Source organism: Periplaneta americana, chromosome 5, assembly GCF_040183065.1.
Source record: "Periplaneta americana isolate PAMFEO1 chromosome 5, P.americana_PAMFEO1_priV1, whole genome shotgun sequence".
NCBI classification, from domain to species: Eukaryota; Metazoa; Arthropoda; class Insecta; order Blattodea; family Blattidae; genus Periplaneta; species Periplaneta americana.
In genome coordinates, this window is record NC_091121.1 from 149329097 (window position 1) to 149351799 (window position 22703).

The following is a 22703-nucleotide window of genomic DNA, read 5'->3' on the forward strand; positions in this document are numbered from 1 at the left end:
TGCTACATTTAAATTAGTGTGCCATAGAAAATGGTGCGGCCACCGCGCGGCTGCCATTCTGCAGACATTCTTCTTCTTCATCTATTCCTTGTGCCTTGCAGCGTCGGGTCCTCCACCCATTTCTTATATCTCTCCCGGTCCAATGCCAATCTTCTTATTTCCCGGATTTCCTTCCCTCTTCTCCTCACTACATCATTAACCTATTGTTCCCATTCTATTCTTGGTCTACCCCTTCTCCTTTTACCTTCTACTCTTGATTCGAATACTTCTTTCACTTTCCTCTCATCTCCCATTCTAACCAGATGTCCAAACTAATTCAGTTGTTTCCTTTCAATTTGTTATAATAAAAATAAATTTAGCTTCCCTTATGAAAAGGTTGCCAGATTTGACAAAGCGTATTACATATAATTTGGAAACACACCTAAAAGGTAAAATGATATACATTTGAAACGGTTAGGGAATCGAATATGCAAAATGTCAGAAAAATTTACACCTAAGTAGCGTTTGTGCTCATTTACAGTTAAGAAATGTGGGAAAAAATATCATCAGATAGGTTAGAATGATTTGAATGCCATATACTGTGAGAAAAATAATAGTACGGATTGATTGGCATTGATATCTAAACCAATCAACAGCCATCGGTTAAGGTAACTTGAAATTTCCATTATCACTCCCATACAAATGATTTCTCAATATCTGAACCGATCCTTTGAGGGCACTAATGGCTATTTCCTTCACAATGCTGTGTGTTAGGCCCAGGTTTTTACATTTGTTGGCAAAGAAGGAGGGTATGGTACTTCGTGCTCCCACCATCAGACCTATCACATCAATGTGGGACAGGCTATATTTATCTTTATAGAACGGGATTGTTGGTTCATAGATCCGTTTCTTTTCACTGTCCACCTCATGTGGTTGATCTGCATGTGTCTCAAATCTGATGGTGGGATCGAGAATGTATGCCGAGTTGTTCTTAATGGCAATGATATCAATTCGCCGAACACTTCCTTGTGTGATTAGTCCCTGCACCTCTTGATGGAGTGTAAACCCTACTTCCTTCAGCGCCTCGGGCAGCATAGAACGGACAGCATGGTGACGGATGTTGACAAAGGCCTCACTATATGGCCAGAAGTCAAGGATATGGGGAAGAGTTTCAATCTCGCTGAGACAGCGCCTACCATCCTGACTTCTACCCGGTACAGCTCGGACCAGAGCAACATAGCCTACTGTTTTAAGGGCGTCTATCCATTCCGAGAGGGTTAGACCTTTGTGATTTCTTATCCAGCTGTTTGCTGGGGGGAACTCTTTGTTAAGAATAATTCCTTTACCCTTTTGTTGCAATGTACATCAATTTTCAAATTCTTTGTCTCTTAAAGCATCTCTAACTTTTCGAGAGTCCACAAAATTTTCACGATTATTTAAAAAAGAATTAGCAGGAGTTAATTTAAGGATCTTTAAACATGTTTTACTCTCCTCAGTAAGGTCCCGAGTGGAAGTAATGTAAGAATCATTAGTTTTGTGTAATACCCTTAATTCGTTAATGTGTTGTAGCGTGGATTCCCAGCGTACCCTAAAAAGACCAAGACCTTTATATTTACGATGTGTATATATCATAGAATCGGGTGTGTCAGCTGGTAGTTGAGAAATTTCTTTAAGAATGCTTTTAATAATTTTATCAGCGTTATCTAAAATAGTATTGGGTATTGTTTTCAAGGGCATTGTCTGAAATGTGTAGATTAATGATGGGCAAATTGAGGAATTTAATATACAAAACTTTTGATCAGGATGTAATAAAGGCGACAAAATTAGCAAATCTAATCTAGTTTTCAGGTCGTTTAAAATGGTTTGGGAATCGAATATACAAACATCAGAAAAATTAACACCTAAGTAGCGTATATGCTCATTTGCAGTTAAGCATGTAATAGTAGTGTCATCAGAAATGTTTAGTTGATTTGGATGCAATTTACAGCGAGAAATATTAATAGCTACAGATTTATTTACATTTATATCTAAACCAATAGCTTTGAAACGATCAATAGCCATCCTGGTGAGTTCTAAAGCAGAGTTTCTGTTTTTAGCTATGATAACAGTATCATCTGCAAAACCAAGTACAGTAATAGGTTTTAAACCTGAAACAAGATTGAAACCGTATTCGGCAGCGATCGAGTCTTCTGACAATTCATTAAGGATGTGATCAGTACATAGATTGTATAATGCGGGTGAAAGGGGCGATCCTTGCATAACTCCTTTTCGTAAATCTATGGGATTGGTTTTTTTATGATTGATTTCTACTCTAGTGGAATTATTTAGTTGAAGATTCAAAATTAACATTTTCAACATGCTTGGAATAAGCAAGCTATCTAATGTGTTTGATAGGTGCAAGTGCCTGATATTATCGAATGCCTTACTAATGTCAAGGAAAACGAGAGTTGCATCACATTTTTTTAGATTTTGCGGACATTAAAATGGTCCTGAGAAAGGATGTATTAACTATTGTTCCTGGAGAATGTGTAAATCCCCTCTGATGAGGATTGAATTTTATATATTCTCGAAGGCGTTTATCGAGGATGCATTCAATTACCCTACGTAACACGGAACAAATAGTAATTGGTCTCCAGTTTTTAAAGTCATTTTCGTCACCAGATTTATAAATGTGAACACTTCTTGTGGTCTGGAAGCATGGAGGTACGTGACCAGTCTGGAGCATTCTTGTAGCTATGGAGGAGATGATTTCTGCAGCAGTATCGTCCTTCAGAACGCTCATCAGGACATGGTCTGGGCCAGGAGTGGTGTCCACTGCGATTCGAGATATTGAAAGCGCAACTTCTGACTTGGTGATAGATTTCTGGAATGTTTCATTTAATTCGAGTATTTCTGCTTCGGTGTAATGGGGTGGATATTCTGATCGAATATTGTTATTTGGTTGAGAAAGATTTGAACTGTAAAGTTGTTGCACCTCGCTGACATCTAATTTGCACGTTGGTTTATTTTGACTCAGTACTGTTCTTATTGCTTTCCACTGTTGATTGAAGTAGTCAAATTGTGTTTTCTCATAGAGAAATCTGTTTCATTTTGTGGCTCATTTTGTGGCTCTTTATGGGTTAGTGGATCTGCTGTAAGTCCTCTGGTTATTTAAATTTTTCTTTAGTTTTATGGCTTCGTAATATTTCCTGGTTGGATGTTTCGGTCCGGGCAGATAACACTAGGGAACAAATGAGAACTTTTTTTCTGCGGTATAAATATAAATATGCACTTTTACTAATTTCGGTGTGCTGAATTCAAAAATGCATTTTGTTTTGCCGTACCAAGTCAGGTTTTTTGGCTATGTAGCAAAACATTATTTTGCCACAAAATGAAATTATAAGTTACAGCGTGTTCGTAGAAATCATATAATTATTTTGTGTATCTGATTCTTTAACACATTCATCTATTTTTTCTACGATGTATAACAATAAAATAAACAGTTAATGATTCACAGAAACATTAAGCCTATATACTGCACAAGCAAAACATTTTACTAAACTAAATTATAAGAGCAGAGAGCTCACCTTCAGAATGTAGCCTATGTTAGACGTCCTCGGTTTCGCTTTTTCTCTTTCCATGGAATCTTAGTGTGTGTGAAGTAATCGAGTATTCTCTTCAACACTCCAACAGTAATCGGCAATCATATTTACATCTCAATGTCCCTGGTAGCGTCGCTCTACCTCTTTTAGATCCTGTGGAACCTTTCACCTTGCTCTTCGCTGAGGGCTACTAAATTCGCAGGAAAGTAATCTATATGGTCCATTAGAAAGTGAAGCTTTAGGTTCGTGTTACAACCGAGCACTTTGAACTTGTCCAACATGTTTTCTACAATTTCTTTGTACCGTGGATCCTTCACATTACCAAGAAATTTCTTCACAACTTCTTTGAATGCGTTCCATGCACTTTCTTCTGTTTCTTTAATTTAAGTACTGGTGAAATTGTGGTCCATCATCAGCTTTCGAATTTGTGGGCCATCAAATATTCACTCGCTGATTTCAGCGTGTGACAATGAAGAAGAGTTTGTACATAAGTACTGGAAGCAAGAAAGATTTTTGTCTAGTGCCTTGACAAACTGCTTCATAACTCCCAGTTTTATATGTAAGTTAACAGGGGGAGTATTTATTTTCCTACGAGCAACGAGACTTACATTATTAATATTTTTGTCTGCTGGCGTTAGTTGCTTTCTTTCAGGCCAGTATACAGTGTTCCAATGTTTGTTCCTGACCCTGCTACCCACTCGCACAGGACGCACGGAAATTTTGTGTATCCTCCCTGTTGTCCCAATAGTAAACCAACAATCATCAGGCCACTGCATATTTTGCCACTCATGTTCATGATATTTAATTTTTTCGAGAACCAACCTTAATGTTTCATATGATTCCACTAGGACTGTAGAATGTGGAAATGGTATGGACGCTAATTTACTGCCGTTAAGAAGCAATACTGCCTTAAGGCTACTTTTCGAAGAATCAATAAAACCCTCCAACTTTTGGGCTCATATACCTCCTCTCCAAACTGTTTTAGTAGATTTCTCACAACTGTACAATATACCATCTATCGTCCTGTGTACAGTATTTCCGGAAATGTTTTTCACGATTCCTGTACCACGAAAATGTAACTCCAGGTGCCAACATGTTCTTCTCATGCAGTCTAGAGCCTAGTAATTCACTTTTCTTTTTGATGAGTCCTAATTCCCTTACCAAATCATTCAGATTGGGTTGGGTAAATTTTTTTGGTGAATTGTCAAATTCGTCTGGATCAGAAGACATCTCAGTATCTGCATTCAGGGAACTGCTTTCAGATTCACTGTCATACAAGTTTGCTGGTGGTGCAGGTACAGGTAAGCCCATGAGAAACAGGCCTCAAAGCTGATTGAAGATTTGGATACTTAATTGATTTCTTGTTTTCCTTGATGTAATCAGTAACATTACACATACAAAAATAACAGTCATCATAGTGATTCCTTTGTTCACCCCATACTATTGGTATAGCAAATGGCATTGCTTTCCGTTTTCCTGCATACCAGCAACGCAATCCTTCTACACAGTTGTTACAGGCACTTTGAGGTGCAAATGATTTATCCATGTCACCAACTTTTACTTTGAAGTAAGCAAAATATAGCTTCTTTACAAACGAATCTATTTTACGAACTTTACCATCGAACATATAACACCCACAAATATAGCAAAACTTCTAAGGATTTTATATACACTGTCTCCTACGCAATTCTGATGTACTCGCCATATTCAGTTTTTAAAATCACACTTTTGCACTACGATTCTAGGGACTCCACTGTAACAAAATTCACACAAGTTCACAGAAGTAAGCCAGGTGCTCAACTGACAAGATTTAAGAATTGTATATTAGGGTTTTCTGTAAAGAACAACTTCCCGGCAAAGTGAGGAAGGAGATGAGGTGATAGGGCATGGGATAATAAAACGTCATTCTGAGATAAATATTAGAACAAAAATATTTACTTGTGGAAATTTAGTGCCACCTCGGCTTAATATATAGTGAATAGTGCGCGGCAATAAATATCGAAAAATTGAAATTGCGACAAAACTAGACGTGATACATAAAAAATGAAATCATTTTCGGACTCAGGGCATCGGTTTCCATACTAATTACCAACTTTCTTTTTTACCGCAAAACAGTTGTTCCCTAGTGTAATCAATTGCTTCGGATAAGAAAATCAGGAATTGCTGTGTCACATCATCAAACACATTGTCGGATAACTCTGCGCTAAATTTATCCTTCCAAGTAGAAAGATTATGTTTGTAGAATGATGAAGGACTTGTATTAGTAGTAGAGTGGTTTTCAGAATTATTAGTTAAATTATTGGAATTGTTCTTCCACATGATGGTTGAACATTGGGGTTGTTTATGAATGAGACGTTCTCGATGAATATCTGGGTGAGATTTACTAATATGTATGGCTATTCCTCTTGAATATAAGAAACATTTTTCACAATAATCACACTGAATTTGATTAGGACTCTGCATTGTGTTACAAGTGTCTAAAGAAATATTATTTATGTCAGTTGACTCTTCTCCTGTTGCAGCCTCCATTTAGTAGGAAATATCAAAGATTTGCTTATACTTGACCAGGTAAGGGTCTGTAAATTAATAACAATATATGGTATTTGTAAAGTTTCATATATCGCAATAGTCTCACCTACAGTATATTCCAAAACTTATATAAGACACAGCACAGAACTATAAAACTTTCATATCACGATATGCAAAACCAATAAAAACTGGACGTTGTTGATAAAATGTCTATAGCAACACATAACAGTTCAGGAAACAAGGTGAAAAAGTCACTATTTTCCAAAAGTCATTCATTAAATCATTATGCGAATATCACTTTGTTTGAAAAAGAATAATTACTATGTATATCTTGCATAAAATAAGTGGAAACACCTTAAATGACACTAATAAGTTCACATAAATAACGTCAAACCGTTCTGTTTCTCCGATCTCATTCCATGGTGCCTGCTGTAGTTCATTTCTAATATTTATATTTCTAACTCTATCTCTCTTAGTTTTCCCAACTACTTTTCTCAGAAATTTCATTTCTGATGCCGTCACCCTGCTTATCCTTCATTGCCCAAGTCTCAGCACCATATAGGAGTACAGGTAAATATACTGTTTTATAAATCTGCATTTTTGTTTTCTTGTTTACTTCTCTCTTTCCAATAATTGTATTATTTACATTATAATAAACTTGATTTTCTTTTCTAATTCGATTGTTTATTTCTTCATCTAGTTTGCCATCATCATTTATTGTTGTTCCTAAATACTTATAACTATTTACTTGTTCTAATGTTTGATCTTTCCATTTTATTTCGAAATTTACCTTTTCCCCTCCAATCTTCATTATTTTGCTTTTACTAATATTCACAACCATACCTCGTTCTTCTAAGGTACTTGCCCATTCTATAACTGCATTTTGAAGGTCTTCAAAATTATTATTAATCAAAACAATATCGTCTGCATATATCAGTGATTGCAGGTATATACGTAGGTCTAAGTTTCCAATTTCCAATTTTATATCTTCTTATTCGTCTTCTGCATTGTTTTATGATTTGATCCATGAATGTTATAAATAATAATGGGCTTAGACTGTCTCCTTGTTTCATTCCTTTTTCCATTCTAAAAATTCCACTCTGTTGTCCATTTATTCTTACTGACCCTTGGACATTCTTATATATACTTTTAATTAATTGATTAACTAGTGGACTTACTCGTGTTAAGTATGTAAGATTTGTCCGGCTTACAGCTGTTTCAGTGCTTCACGCACCATCCTCAGAGCCTTCTAGATCACGGCGTCATCTCGAACTTCTCTGCCTGTTAAGTGGGTGTGTTTTATTGTTGAAAGGTGTTGAAGAGTGGAGTCGAATAGTGTGTGTGTACTGAAATTGATCTGTGTGTTGAGAATTTGATCGGGGTGTGTTTTAGTGTGTTTGTATATTTCGTATTGTTCTAGTGTGTTGAGTTTTTGGTTCTTGAGTTGTATGTGTAGGATTTCCATGTCCGTATTTATGTTATTGTATGTATGGTTAGTATTGGTTATGTGATCAGCGTATGTAAATGTATTGTGTCCTCTGGTTATTGCTTTAATGTGTTCTTTGTAGCGTGTTTGGAATGATCTGCCTGTCTGTCCTATGTAGAACTTATCGCAACTATTACATGTGAGTTTGTACACACCTGTGTGGTCGTATTTATTTGTTTATGTTGTTTGTGTGTTGAGATGTCTTTATAGTGTGTTTTCTGTTCTGTATGTTATGTTGTATTTCTGTTTTCTGAATGAAGATGCGATCTTATGTGTGCTTTTGTTTTCATATGTTAGTGTGATGTATTTCTTGTGTTCTTGTGTTTGTGTTGTGTTTTGCGTGTTTTTGTGTTTAAGTTTTTGTTTTGTCTTCCTTATGATGTTGTCTATTATGTTTGGATTGTATCCGTTTTCTTGTGCTATGTATTTGATTGTGTTCACTTCTTCATTGTAGTGTTGTTGGCTCATGGGTATGTTGAGTAGTCTGTGTACCATTGTCCTGAATGCAGCATGTTTGTGTTGTATGGGGTGGTTAGATGTGTTGTGTATGTGTGTGTTGGTGGTGGTTGGTTTTCTGTATATTTTGTAGGTGTGTTTGTTGTCGATTTTTGTTATGGGGACTTTTAATTATATTTATTAATTTCTTATTTACTTCTAAATTATGTAGTGGTTTCCATATTTCTTTTTTCGGTACTCTATCGAATGCTGATTTTAGAACTAGGAAAGTTAAGTATACATCTTTTCCTATACTATTAGCTTTTCCTATCATTGTTTTCAATGTACAAATATGATCCTGGGTTTGTCTTAATGGTCGGAATGCTGCTTGTTCTTCTTCTAACTTTCCTTCTACTTCCCTTCTAAGTCTGCTTTCCACTATTCTAGTATATAGTTTAAAGACAACAGAGGAAAGGCATATAGCTCTGTAGTTCTCACATTTTGTACTACTTCCATTTTTAAAAATGGGTATTATATAATGATATTCCCAATCACTTGGTATTCTTTCTTCATTCCATGCTTATTGGAAGATCTTTCTTAGCCATATTATAACCCATCTTCCTCCATATTTGATAATTTCCGGTGTTATACTGTCTGGTTAGCTGCTTTTCCCAGTTTCATGCTATCTATAGCTATTTCAACATCTATTTCATCTATTTCATTTACATTGTGTTTTCATTTACATTAAAATTATCCTCTACGTCATCTTCTTCTTCCACTTCATTCATTTCTTTCTCTTTAAAAATATCTTCATAATACTCCCTCCATGTATCAAGTATTTTAGGTGTATCAGTAATTAGTTTATTCTGTTTATCCTGTATCTTTCTTATGCTTTTTCCTGTCTTTCCACATAGTCCCTTAATTAATGTCCAAAATTTTCTTTTATTATCTTTAAAATTATTTTCTATTTCATTCCCAAACTCTTCCCATGTTTGTTCTTTGGCCTTTCGAACTTCTATTTTGGCTTCATTTCTTGCTGTTACATAACTGTGCCAATCCTCTCTTGTCTTTGTTTCACAATATCTCTTCCATGTCATTTTCTTCTGTTTTACTTTCTGTTTAACTTCTTCATTCCACCATTTCGTATGTTTCATCCTTGAACTAACTGTTTTCTTCCCACATACTTCTTCCGTAGTGCTAAGCATTATTTCTTTAAATTTTTGCCATCTGCTCTCTAAATTTACAAAATTCTGATCATCATTTTCTATTAATTTATCTTCTATTTTCCTTTTAAATTCTTGTCTTTTATCTAAATTATTCAATTCTTCTATTTTTAGCTTCGTGCATCTTTTGGTTTTAACAGTTTTTGGAGCTCTAAACCTGTTTTAATTACTAGTAATTTATGCTGTGTACTCAGTTCTGCACTACGAAAAACTCGTAACATCTAGTATTGCATACCTAGTTCTCTTTGTGTATGTAAAATAGTCAACAGCACTCCTAGCTTGTCTTTCTTCAGCTATGAATTTTAGTTGATGTATATTTTTATGTGGGTAGAATGTATTTCCTATCAGGATTTGATTATTAATACAAAATTCTACCATTCTCGTTCCATTTCCATTCCTAATCTCTTCTGCCTCATGTGTTTCCCATGCATCCAAAGCCTGTATTCATATCTTTTCCTATTCTTGCATTCCAGTCCCCCATTATTATTACATGTTCTATTTCATCTCTTGCCTTATCTAATATTCTTTGCAGTTCATCATAAAATTCGTCTTTTTCTGAATTGTCTTTCTCATCTGTAGGAGCATAAATTTGAATCAATGATACCTTTTCATCTAGATCTAAGTCTACTCTTATTATTCTTGAGTTTATTGGTTCCCAAAATATCACCCTATCACTAGTTTCTTTATTTAACCTTCTGAGGACTGGATACATTTTGTTACATAGACGACTATGTAGGGTGTTTCTTCAGTATATTTATTTCAGTATATTTCTTAAGTATATTTATTCACAAAAGTATAACAGGATAGTAAATGATCCTCAATAATGAACATTGCTGTAAAACCGAGACCACTAACAATGGTAACTAGCAACATTGTTTACAAACAGTTTTATTTCTTATTACATAAAATAAGGAGAAAAAACTTTTTACAGTTTATTCTTTCTATGCACTCTCAGTAACTGAGGCTTATCAATGAACCAATTTCTTTTAGTGTTCTGCCCAAGGGCAGGTCTTTCACTGCAAACCCAACATTCTCCAGTCTTTCCTATTTTCTGCCTTCCTCTTTCTTTCCTCATATGATCCATATATCTTAATTTCGTTTATCATCTGATATCTTCTTCTACCCGAATCCTTTTCCCGTTCACCATTCCTTCCAGTGCATCCATCAGTAGGTAGTTTCTTCTCAGCCAGTGACCCAACCAATTCCTTTTCCTCTTCCTGATCAGTTTCAGCATCATTCGTTCTTCACCCACTCTTTCCAACACAGCTTCATTTCTTATTCTATCTGTCCACTTCACACATTACATTCTTATCTATATCCACATTTCAAATGCTTCTATTCGCTTCTCTTCACTTCGTCGTAATGTCCATGTTTCTGTCCCATACAATGCCACACTCCATACAAAGCACTTCACTAGTCTCTTCAACTCATCTCTAACAGAAAAAATAATTTGTTGACCTAACCCTTTCAAACAATTAGATTTTCTAAAAGAAAGCAATACTGCAAAAGAAGAAAACAACTGAACTCCTTGCGCTGCTGCTGAAAACAAAGCAACACTTCTTGCAATTTTCCCCTTATTATACTTTCCATGATTACTATTCCTAACTTCCATCAAAGATTTCAATTTATTCATGGGAAAGATAAATGCAGTAGCTTTCCGTTACTTTCTGCACACCACTCTCTCTTTCGTATCCTAAAAAGATAAGGTAAGGATAGTGGATTTGACTAATTAGGCCCTCCGGACTTCACCGAAATTCACTGCAAGGGTTACATATCAGTTCTATCAGGGTTTTTGACCCGATCAGAGACCAGGAAATCCCAATTAGCCTTTGCCCCAATGTGAACATATAAATGACATATTTGATTCCATACATTGCTGGCTTTGACTTCACATAAACCCTAAAGGGACATCGTCCCCTAGATGGAACTAACTGTTCATCAATTCTGAAGTGTGAACAAGGATTATAATTTTCTTGGCAGTGCCGAACAAAGATAGTGAAAATTTCTCGGAAAGCAGCCATTTTGTCTGTGGATTTCCTTTCTGACCTAGTATTGTAATCGTCAAATCTTAAATCTCTAAGCAAATCTTTGAACCTATCCCTGACCATAGATCCTGAAAAGAAAGACAATTCTGAAGAATGCATATATTTCCTCACGAAATGCAGGAACCCAATGCCTTTTTTAATAATTCGGATTTTCAAGGTCCATTTTCCGGACAGTAATTCTCCTTTTTGATTTGAATTTTTTCTGCTTTTCTCCACTTTTACTAAAAAGATACGAAGAATCGCCTTCTCCAGAATCTCCTGTAGATATATCATCAGGTATAGGTTCACGGGTGATTACGTCAAATTTCTCTGTAATTTCTAAATTATCATCTGCTTCTGAATCAGAAGGAGAAGAAGAAAAAGAAGAAGAACTATCATTTACCAACCTTCCTAGGTCTATATTATCAGTTATAATTCTTCTACGTTTAGTACCTTTTGATATGTTGCAGAAAACAAACCATACTTCAAGACAGTAAGACAGTAAGTGATCCTCAGCAATGAACAAATAAGTTAAAATTTGGAACATTTTTAAATATCATGTTGTAAAACCAGTAGACTACTACCAACATAAATAATCTATAAAACATTTGAAAAAAGAAAAAAAAAAAAAAAGAAAGAAAATTAGAAAATGACAATAAAGACTATGTGGGGTGTTTTGAACACCCCAACTACTAGTTATGTGTTTTCTAAGAAAATTAATTAACTGTCTTACTTTTAACAGTTGGCATATGAAAACATAAAGCAAATCTGACACAATAAAAAGTTATCATTACATAAGACGAGCTTTCAATGTGTTTTTAATTAAAAAACTGCAACTGAGGTGTCAAAACACCCCACCCAGTCCTTAGAAGGTTAATATTATTCCTACACCTTCCTTCACACTCTGATCTTTACCAACTCCAGAATATTTCAGTGTATATCCTTTATCAAGCTGTAAGTCTCCAGTTCCTTTCTTTTTAGTTTCACTAAGTCCTAATATGGCTATTTTATATTTTTCCATTTCCTCAACTATTTCAACTTCCTTTCCTGTTAATGATGTGATGTTCCATGTTCCCATAATCATATTCCTTTTCTTGCTCAGTTGTCTTCTAGAAATTCGCCCAGCTATATTCATATGTATCCTCTGAATCAATAAGAATCCACTATGCGGGTGATTAGCCCTGCGATAGCTTCACTAGAGCCCCGATTTGCCTAGTGTTTCGTGGTTCTTGTTAGGCCTTCACAGCTACTGTAGCGGTCGTGGGACACATGAAGTTCCCGCTGTACATCACCCTAACGAGCCATCCACTACTTTACTAGTTACCACCATCCATGACGAGGAAGTTGGGGTTGGACTTGGGGAGGTCTGCAGACATTCCGCTCATGTTAACTGGGCCAATTCAATAATCTCATACTTAGACTAAAACCAAGGAGCACTAAAATAGTAGAAAAATTGTATTACAAACACAGTTGTTCATCACCGTATATCTTGAAGCTACGTGTTTTACAGATGCAATAATTTTAGTTCCTGAAAATTCTGAGAATATAGCCTATGCCACTGCACTTTCGCTCAAAATTTTTTCATTCTGTTTTTAATATTTTCAAAAATTCCTTCATCATATGAGTATGTGCTGATGCTGTCAGTTGGTAATGCAGAAAACCTGCAGCACGCCAAGCCTTCACGAATACAGCATTTTTTGTTGGAAGGTCTACTAACAATAGGGTTTGTCGTTCAGTTGTGACGTGGACTATATCTGCTGCAGTAGGTTTTTTGCTCCGTCCCAAGTCGTTTTTGCAGTTCCACAATTAGTTATTCGGTGTTTCAGCATATCTAGGAAACCACATGTTTTACATGCAGGCGAGTCCGTCAGATGGTGTCGGTGTTTTCTTTCTTCCGTCGGTATAATTTGGTTGACATAACAATAAACTGTTGTCTGCCATGCAGTAGGAATATTGGCCAGATGTATATTGTGCTAGATTTTGTGCCAGCGTTGATTCGGAAATTGTTAAACAATACGTGGGGGATGAACATTGTTCTTCATGATGTGTTTATAAATTAATTTTGTTTGTTTCGTGTTCGATGTGATGAGTTCTGGAGGGTATGACTCTATTAACTGCCATAAGTTTTGTATTGCCTTTGGTAGCAGGGATTTTCTGCTACGCAATTGCGGAATGTGTCGTTTCCAGAAATCGTTGTCCATGGGATCACTTTCTCCTCGTCCGCGTAGAATGTTTCGTGTTATAAGTCCTTTCCATTTTTCTTTCACTGCCGTCATTTGCAATCCTTTCCCTTTGACAAAACCAACTGTGTTTTATTTAGTTTATAGAGGTAACCTTTCCAAATATAGAAACTAACAACTCGTTCAAGGACCTTAGCATATTTATCTGGAAGTGGAAGAATTTGTGCTAGGTACCACAATTTGGACAAACATAAAATATTAACATGCCACACTCTTTCAAAAAGATTTAGATATCTATGTATCTGTTGAAATAGTGTAACTCTTGTGCAGGCAGTTGTCTTTTTCCAGTTTATTTCAACCATTTCATCGAAAGAACCACAAACTGTCATTCCTAGCATCTTCGCTTGCCGTACCGTAGTGATATCATTAAATGTATGTCCGTCAGGCCAGCTACCCAAGGGTAACAGGAAAGACTTCTGTGTGTTCAATTGTGCACAGGAGGCTGCATTGTATGTTTCTACAATCCATGGCAGTGTCATACAATCATGTATGTTACGAAGAAGAAAGACCACCTCATCTGCGTACACTCTGCTAGTGAATAACGGGAAAGTTGTTCGTTGTTCCGAATTTAAGTTCTGATGTAGGCCTACATTCGAATAGAGGTTTCACACTAAGCGCAAACAGGAACATAGATAATGGACAACCTTGGCAGACAGGTGCTTGGATGGGAATTCGTTTCGTAAAGAAGCCATTAACTTGGACTCTGGAATGTGCAGTACTAATATATGTTTTTGATAATCTAATAATTTTATCCGGTATGCAGAAGCATTCATGACCTGTTGTAAGTACAGGTGATTAACCCGATCAAATGCCTTATTCAAATCCACTGACAGCAATGCTCCCTTATCGTCATGATGTTCTTCAAAATGCAGCACCATGTCGCGATTGGTGGAAAGATTATGTATAGTGGATTTTTCTGGAACACTGCATGTCTGACCAATTTCAAATATATCCCGAAAGGCCGGCTTCAATCTATTGGCTAGTACTTTCATCAACAGCTTGTAGTCTTGTTTAGTAAGGTGATAGGGCGATACTCCGCCACTTTATTCGGGTTATTCATTTTCGGAATTTCACCATCACTGAAACCTTAGATAACTGAACCAGTGTCTAAAATATAATTCATCAGCTCTAACAAATAGTCCTTAATTAATCGCCAATGAGTCTTGTATAATTGATAAGTTAGTCCATCGGGGTCAGGTACAGTGTTTTTGGGCGCACCTTCTAATGCTGAGCGAATTTCTTCTTCAGTAATTGGCAGCTGAAGATCCTGTTGTTGTTGCAAACTCAGATGTCTGTTCACACTTTTCAAAATGTTGGTTATTGCCTTCCGTGATGTAGGAGCTGCAGCATACAGTGAAGTAAAAAATTCCTCAACTTCTTTGATGCAAAGTTTATCTATATATTTGATTCTACCCTTTTGTTTTTCCTTTACCAAATGGTAAACTGCACATAGTTCTTCTTTGTGCTCGGACCATCATGCCACACATAACTATTTCTGTCCATTTGTTGCCCTCTGTTTTTTGTGCCTCATACAATTCAGTTAACATCTGATAGTAAAAATTGTGTTTCTCGTTTCTTGAGCTCGGTGAATCCCTACAGACTGATAAAAGTATTTGACACCAGGCTTTATTATTTTCATTCATTTTTGCATTATATTAAATTTTGAATTTCTAACCCTTGTGTTTAAAGTTTCGAAATGTTGTTCAAATTGGTATTTGTACTCTAGTATAAACAACAACGATTCATTAAGTTTCCAATAACTTTTTCCAATTAGGGGGAGTTGTGAATCTGTCTGCATGGAAATGCAGACACAAGCGTGATCAGAAAACGGTGTCGGGATAACTTGGATTCTGTATACATCTGTTGAATGCGGTCTCGTGATATAAAAGCTGTCTAATCTGGACGATACGTTCTGTGTACGGAAAGTATATTCTACATCATTGCCATGAAGAGTTCCCAGGTATCCATAAACTGTAGTTCTCTTGTTAAATTTTCTAATGCTTGCGATGGATTATATTGACCAGTCTGGTCTTTTACATGTAGTACACAATTGAAGAGTCCACTGCAAGAATGCTGGATGTCATTTGGAATACATTTTTCAGGAGAAGCAATTGAAAGTTTGAAATGCTTAGCGCTCAAAGCTTAATTGTGATTTTTCGATCATTACTAGACATGACTATCAGTGTTAATGCCATATAACTCTCTATGTACATTCTATATGTCGTAAGCTATGCATTGACAGTCTTGGTTCATTTTCGACAAGAAAGTGATATCCATCATTCTTGCAGTGGACTCTTCAATTCTAATCTCCACCTATAAGTAGTCGATTGTATCAGTGACGCAGATAGAACGGAATTTCTTTACTAATAAAATTTTCTCTCTCCTGATGATGGTTGTTCCTGAAGGCAGATAGACATTTATAAATTATTATTGAGACTCATGGATATGACTCTACCACTAGGATGTTTCTCCAATTGATCAATATTCATGCCAGCACGATAAATGATAGCAGTACCACGATTATTCTCACCAGTGTTCACAACATTTTCATATTGCGGGCCCAGAAATTCGAAATTATTGGTATTTACTTCTTGCAATGAAAGAACATCTATATCATTTTGCCTAATGAAAGCATTTAGTAACTGTTGGTTATGTTTCCCTTGTATGAAATTTACATTTAAAGTTGCATATTTTCGTAATTTTACCATTGAAATTGAATATTCATAATGTTGTAAAAGGAACCAAGCAAGACCGCATACGTAATACATTTACATACATTCTATACATCTGACATGTCCACTTCTGCAATACACTCGGCAGTAATGTTGTTATTGTTCATATTTCCCTTCTGATTTCATTTTGCTTCAACACCCTCTTTCTTGTTGTTGTCTTTGGTACGTCCATATATAGCATATGGACGTGGTCTTGTTGGATTGTTCTTCGTTTTACTATTAGTGTTGACTTGTGGCGTATTTTTGTCTGGGCCCCGCGTCTCGACTTCTTAAACGTGAGTCCCTTGAATTATCCTGTTGTGTTGTGGATTTTAGTTTTTTTCGATGGGGTTTCCGTTGGTTCTTCTAATTGAAGTATGCCTCCCGAACAACACTGTATAGAACATTTTCTGTTTTTTTGCAGAAGAGACATAAAACAATATTGTCATAAAAATAAACAATAATTTAATCCGTATATCAAGGTAACAGGCACATTACAACATCACAATACATATGAAGTCTTGATCAGCTATCTACTACTGAATGTTTTACAATTGAAGTAGTTATATAAGGAATATCAGTGGAACAACGATGTATGTTACTCAGTGGAACAATGCTGTATGTTTTCTATTGATGAACACTTTCTATTAAGGCATGGATTTGTGATCTTATAAACATTAAAAACAAAGAAAAGGCACCAAATAACATAATGCATATAACACTTTAGGGTTCTATAGCATGTAAATACTTTTTACATCTTGATTTCACAACTTTTAACACTGTATCACTTCGGAAAATGTGTTAAATTTTATATTACCTTATTAACATGTTTCAGCCTGCTATCGGCCATCTTCAGAACTGATTGTTGGTGGTCTTGGTGCCTTTTGTTTGTGTTTCCTGTGGGGGTGTGTTTGTGTAGTGTAATGGGGAGTTAAAGAATGTGTGTGTTCTGAAATTGAGCTGTGTGTTGAGAATTTCGTTTGGATGTGTTTTTGTGTGTCTGTATATTTCGTGTTGTTCTAGTGTGTTTAGTTTCTTGCTTTTTGGTTGGATGTGTAGAATTTCCATATCTGTGTCGATGTCTCTGTAGGTGTGGTTAGTATTTGTAATGTGTTCTGTATATGAATAGGTCATTGCAGAAAGGGGATAAGTCATGAAAAACGCGAAAATGAGTTAAGAGTGCCATTGCTTTCTCCAGACCTAGATACACATTTCCATGCAGAAATGGGACAAATTTGCTCATTCTCAATGCAAAGCAGAGTACCATAAGCTGCGCAGTCATTGCAGAAAGGGGACAAGTCAGCGACTTACCTTCTTTCTGCACTGACTGACGACGTGACACAACTGAGTGCCGCAGATCTAATAAGTTATGCTCCCATCAACTGATAAGGAAAATGACAGATAAGCTAGAAGTAGTAAGTGACCAGGAGAAGAAAACTGTGTTATTAGTGGTAAACGTAAACACAATGAAATTAACTACCGCAGAAATGTAATTAAGAAAAATAAACTGAAGGCATTGGAATGTCAATTCCATTGGAAAATCTGTAGCAGCCTGTATGACAGGAGAGCAATGTGGGTAAAAACTATTCATTGTTTGTTTAGACGCAAGTTTGGGTCATCAATTTTCAACATTCACAATTTCAAAGACTATATGGCGCACTTTTATTCCTATCATGAAGGTATAGGCCACAAATCTTCAAATGAAGTGTGTTCCTTCTGAACTATATTGAAAATAATATCCCTTCTTCAGAAAAGGAATTGTGTCTTTTCTCTGATAACTGTGGAGGGCAAAATAAGAATCATACCTTAATTCGATTGTTGCTTGCACTGACCCAAATGGGGAGATTTAACAAAATCACTCATTATTTTCCACAACGAGGCCATTCATTTCTTTCCTGTGACCGCAACTTTGGTGTAGTGAAGCGCAAACTAAGGAAGACAGACAGGGTAGCCTATATGTGCCAGACCAGTACAATACCTTGATCCACCAGGCAAACACAAACAACAGATTTTCTGTAGAATCAGTTACTACTGATGATATTTTGAATTTTAAATACTGGTGGCCAGAGTATTACAAGAAAACCACCTGCTCATTAGACACACTTCAGCACAATTCAGTGAATTTGTTTACTCTAAAGATGATCCAGGATGTGTGACTGCCAGTTTGTTCATTGGTAGTGAAATGAGGAAACACAGATTCTGTATGAAAAAAACCAGGTTCTGGACACATAGTAATTCCTACACAAAAGCATACAAATGGAAAATTCCCATTAATACGAAAAAAACTTGGAGAGTGTATCGAAAGTGAGGCAATACATTCCATTGGAACACACTTTCTTTTACGAAGAGATCCTGAACTGACCACCTTGTGACAAGGAATCTACAAATGACGTGGCTTCCAACGTCTACCAATACACTCTATAACAATCGAAACAAATGATTTTGTGTAGTACTTTAGTGTATTTTATTGTGCCCTCCTATATGCAGTTTTTAAGTATTAGTTTAAAAGTAGAGTTTTGATTTAAAACTGTGATATAAAATCACATATTGGTTCATTCCTGTAGTAGGAATAATGATTAAAATGCAAAAATAATTATGTAAATGGTGACAGTAATGTAGTAATTACACACAAAAACATTGTTATCATTGTAATTATTAACATTTAGTTTGTTTTCAAATATTACATAAGCCCAAAATTGTAAATTATATATACTGTATATATATTTAACAATTCCTTGCAGAAAGAGGATAAGTCATGGTTCGATTAAACAGCTTTAAACAAAAGTGTTTGAGATGTCAGATGTCTAACATGATGTATTATACTTCACTATTCATAAACAAAGTAAGAAAAAATATTTATAATGATTACTCCAGTATTGGAAGAAGAAAACAGTTTTTATTGATTATCTCAAAAGTAAGATTTTATGACTTATCCCCTTTCTGCAATGACCGATTCAATGTGGAAGTGTTTTGTAATTTTGTTATGGCTGTGATGTGTTCTTTGTAATGTGTTTGAAATGTTCTGCCTGCCTGTCCTTTTAGAAGTTATTGCAGGCGTTGCATTTGAGTTTGTATATGCCTGTGTGGTTATATTTGTTTGTTTGTGTTGTTTGTGTGTTGAGATGTTTTTGTAGAGTATTATTTGTTCTGTATGCGATGTTGTAATTTAATTTCTTGAATGAGGTTGCTATTTTGTGTGTGTTTTTGTTTTCGTATGTTACTGTGATGTATTTTTTTGTATTCTTGTGTTTGTGTTGTATTCTTTCACCAAAGCTATTGACTGTTCATTATAAGTAAGTCTGTGATATTCCTCATATAATGCAACTTTTATTTCCAGTGTCATAATATAACACCCTTCTTTTCTGATTTTTTCTGGGCCACACACCCTAGGCTGAGAATAAAATAATATGGTATTCTATTAAAATTCCAAATAATTAACTTTAAAATAACTATTAATAATGTAGGTTTTGGTCATTTCTATGTAGCCTACATACTGCTCAAGCATTATACATGTATTAAAATTATGATCCATCCTTCATAGTACGTTTACTATCAGTCATAATATTTGAAAAGAACTTAAAAATAGCACATAAATTTATAGGAACATGAAGTCATAAGTAGCGATCAGGTGACCCGAAATTTTGTGTATTGCAGTAGGAATAACATTATACAGCGTTGTTCCACTCACCTTATTTGGAAGGGTTTTTCCAGGCACCTCTTTGCCTTTCCGGTTTTTGTATGGCTTTCCAGAGTACCGTAGCTTTTTCCGTTTTATATCAGACATGTTAATTTTGCGTTTTCTCGACATAGTGAGATGTTTTAGATCGTTTGGTGAAACATGCATACTGCCTGCGTCCGCCATCTTGTTTGCTATACATCATTGTTCCACTGAAGTGGTTCAAATGTCTGACTATTACTGCCACTTGGGGGTTGATATTCGACATTCCAGTGTGTTTTCCATGTGTAGGGTGTGCTATACATCATTGTTCCATTAAAAACTCAAATTCTTAAAAAATGTTATATACAGCGTTGTTCAGGGGCGTACTTCAATTGTAAAGTACAGCTTACCTCTATTGATGAACATCCAAACTGCGGGTATGACTTCGATTCTGGTGGGATTAATGTTGTTTCCATTAACTCCGGAACTGCATGATGTCCATCTGTGTTTACCTCCTCTGGTCGGTCTGTAATCTCCAACATAGGCTGTGTCATCTACCGGTGCATCTCGCTCCACGGGCCGTCTCATCGTTTGCTCTGTTTGTGATATGGGTGGTCCTTGTGAAGATTTCCCCATAACAATAGGCCTATCACTCAATAACATTTTCCGTTACTGAATACTAACTGGTATGGTCGTTTTCCTTCGTGGGCAGTCTTCTTTTTTGTGATCAGGCTCATGGCACACAAAACATAAGATTGGTTGACCAAAGTATGTGACATGAACGTTGTAGCCCGCTATTGGTACTGAATCTGGAATATTGTGTTTCACCTCCATCTTTAATGCACGGATACCGTTATTAAAAGGAAATGGAAATGCTGTGCTCCACTGTTCATTCCTCACTGAATGAATAACATCATACCTAGTAAAAGCTGTCGTTACTATTGAGTTCGGCACTTCAGGAGGAAGGTTAAATACTCCAGCGGCGGTTCCTCTATATGAGCACAGGAGCATGTGAACACCTTAAAAACCAACAATAATCATACATATTACTGTATTAATATTATTACATCTATTACTTTCCAATGTGTAATGACGTTCCTACATTTTTCGTATCGAGAGAATGTCCCGTTCATGTGTCCTGTGTCTTTAAATCTCCATTGGACAAGTTGACAGCAGCTCGCACAATTTTTCTCTAGCAGGGTGAAATAGGCTGAGGCAAGAATATTTTCTGGTTTGTTACAATGGTTACAATAGCTCTGCTCGCACAGGTCTGAACATGATAGTGACAGAGAAACAGATGCTCCATCTCCCTTGGATCTGGCATCCTGTTCCTTTCTCCATCTTTCCTCGTTTTCTCTCTTTAGTCTTTCTTTTAAAAATACCGTTATGCGCAGGAGCTGATTCTGTTGTCTTTTGTTCAGCAAAGTAAGGAAAATACAAGCTGCAGTGGTGCGTATTGAAAGTTGAAACAGTAACACTTGAAGTTTGGAGATGGACGTGTGTGAAATTGTGTGTTAAATTAAAAGAAGATTAAAACATTCCTCCGCACCATGACAGAAGACCGATTAAGTACATTGGCCATGTTGGCAGTGGAAAAAAAAACTTGTTAATGACATTAGAGACTTCAATGATAAAGTTATTGATAAATTTGCATCTCTCAACACTAGGCGCATGGAGTGTCTCTACAAATAAATCTAGATCTTCAACACCATCTACAACAGGAGTCAAGGTGAGTCCTATGAATTAATTTTACTCTACTCTTGTTTAATGGTTTTAATTTTGGTTTATATGCGTAGATTTGGTAAATGCATATTAGAACTGGTTTATCTCTGACATGTGACTCAGCTATACGAGAATATATCAGTGTGTTCATTACTCAGTTTTTTTTTTGTGAACACCAATCCAAGAAAGGCACGAGCCGCCACTGAAATAGTCGAGCTGTTATAGCAGGAGAATCAGCTTTACTAATTTTAATATGTGTTTGTTCACCGTTGCCATATTTAAAGTTTGTTTCACCTTCATGTTTGTGCACTAGTTTCTCATAAACAGTTGGCGATATCACTTTTATATACTGTACAACGATTTTTCTTGAATGTCCAACTGCAGTATATCTCCTTGGTCTGTGTTTATGTTCAAAGTTTGTTGTATCCACAAATGTAACTCCATTGCCATAGGACGCGGGGCACTTGCCTCAAATTGAACTTTTATTGTGTTAACACACCGGATATTTACCATGTTCTGTTCAATTTCTTTGTTGCACTGTCTTTATATCACCCGACAAAAAAAAAAACCAACACTATATATGTAATAATGTAAACACTGTTTGCGATGTATTACGCGACCAAACGACTATGTACTGTACTCAGTCCTTAATACTCATGTAAACCATACAACCATACTCTGCCATACTCTGCTGTGGTCGAAGCCACACTGATAGGATTCGCAGATATACACAACCCGGAATAAACATATATAATTGTTTTGACAGCACACAACAGCTCGTATTTTATAAGTCAAATTGAAGTCAGAGTTTTTGGAAAAAAGTATATAAATATCTTTCATACGAAATAAAGTCATGTAAGGGGATCTGATTTATTAATTCCGCTAAATTACACATTATATTGAAACACATACCTGGCTTTACAAATTTCATGTGAAAGAAAAAAAGAAAACGCAATTCACTGGCATTTAATGTGCTTTCAACAAAGTGCTCTCTATAGCGATAGAGGAGTATGGAATCAACATTTGAATTTGAATTTGAATTTATTTATTTAATACTTTACACTTGAGTTACATTAGGCATTGCAGCCCGAAAGAGCAGAAGCTCGTGCTCGGGC

The 22703-nt window shown here is 35.9% G+C and overlaps 1 long non-coding RNA gene across 2 annotated transcripts in view; it reads right to left on the reverse strand.

The window, feature by feature from the left end:
* The window catches only part of LOC138700213 (uncharacterized), a 69947-nt gene that overhangs the window by 21722 nt on the left and 25522 nt on the right, over positions 1 to 22703 (reverse strand). The gene's annotated exons all lie outside the window — the stretch shown is intronic.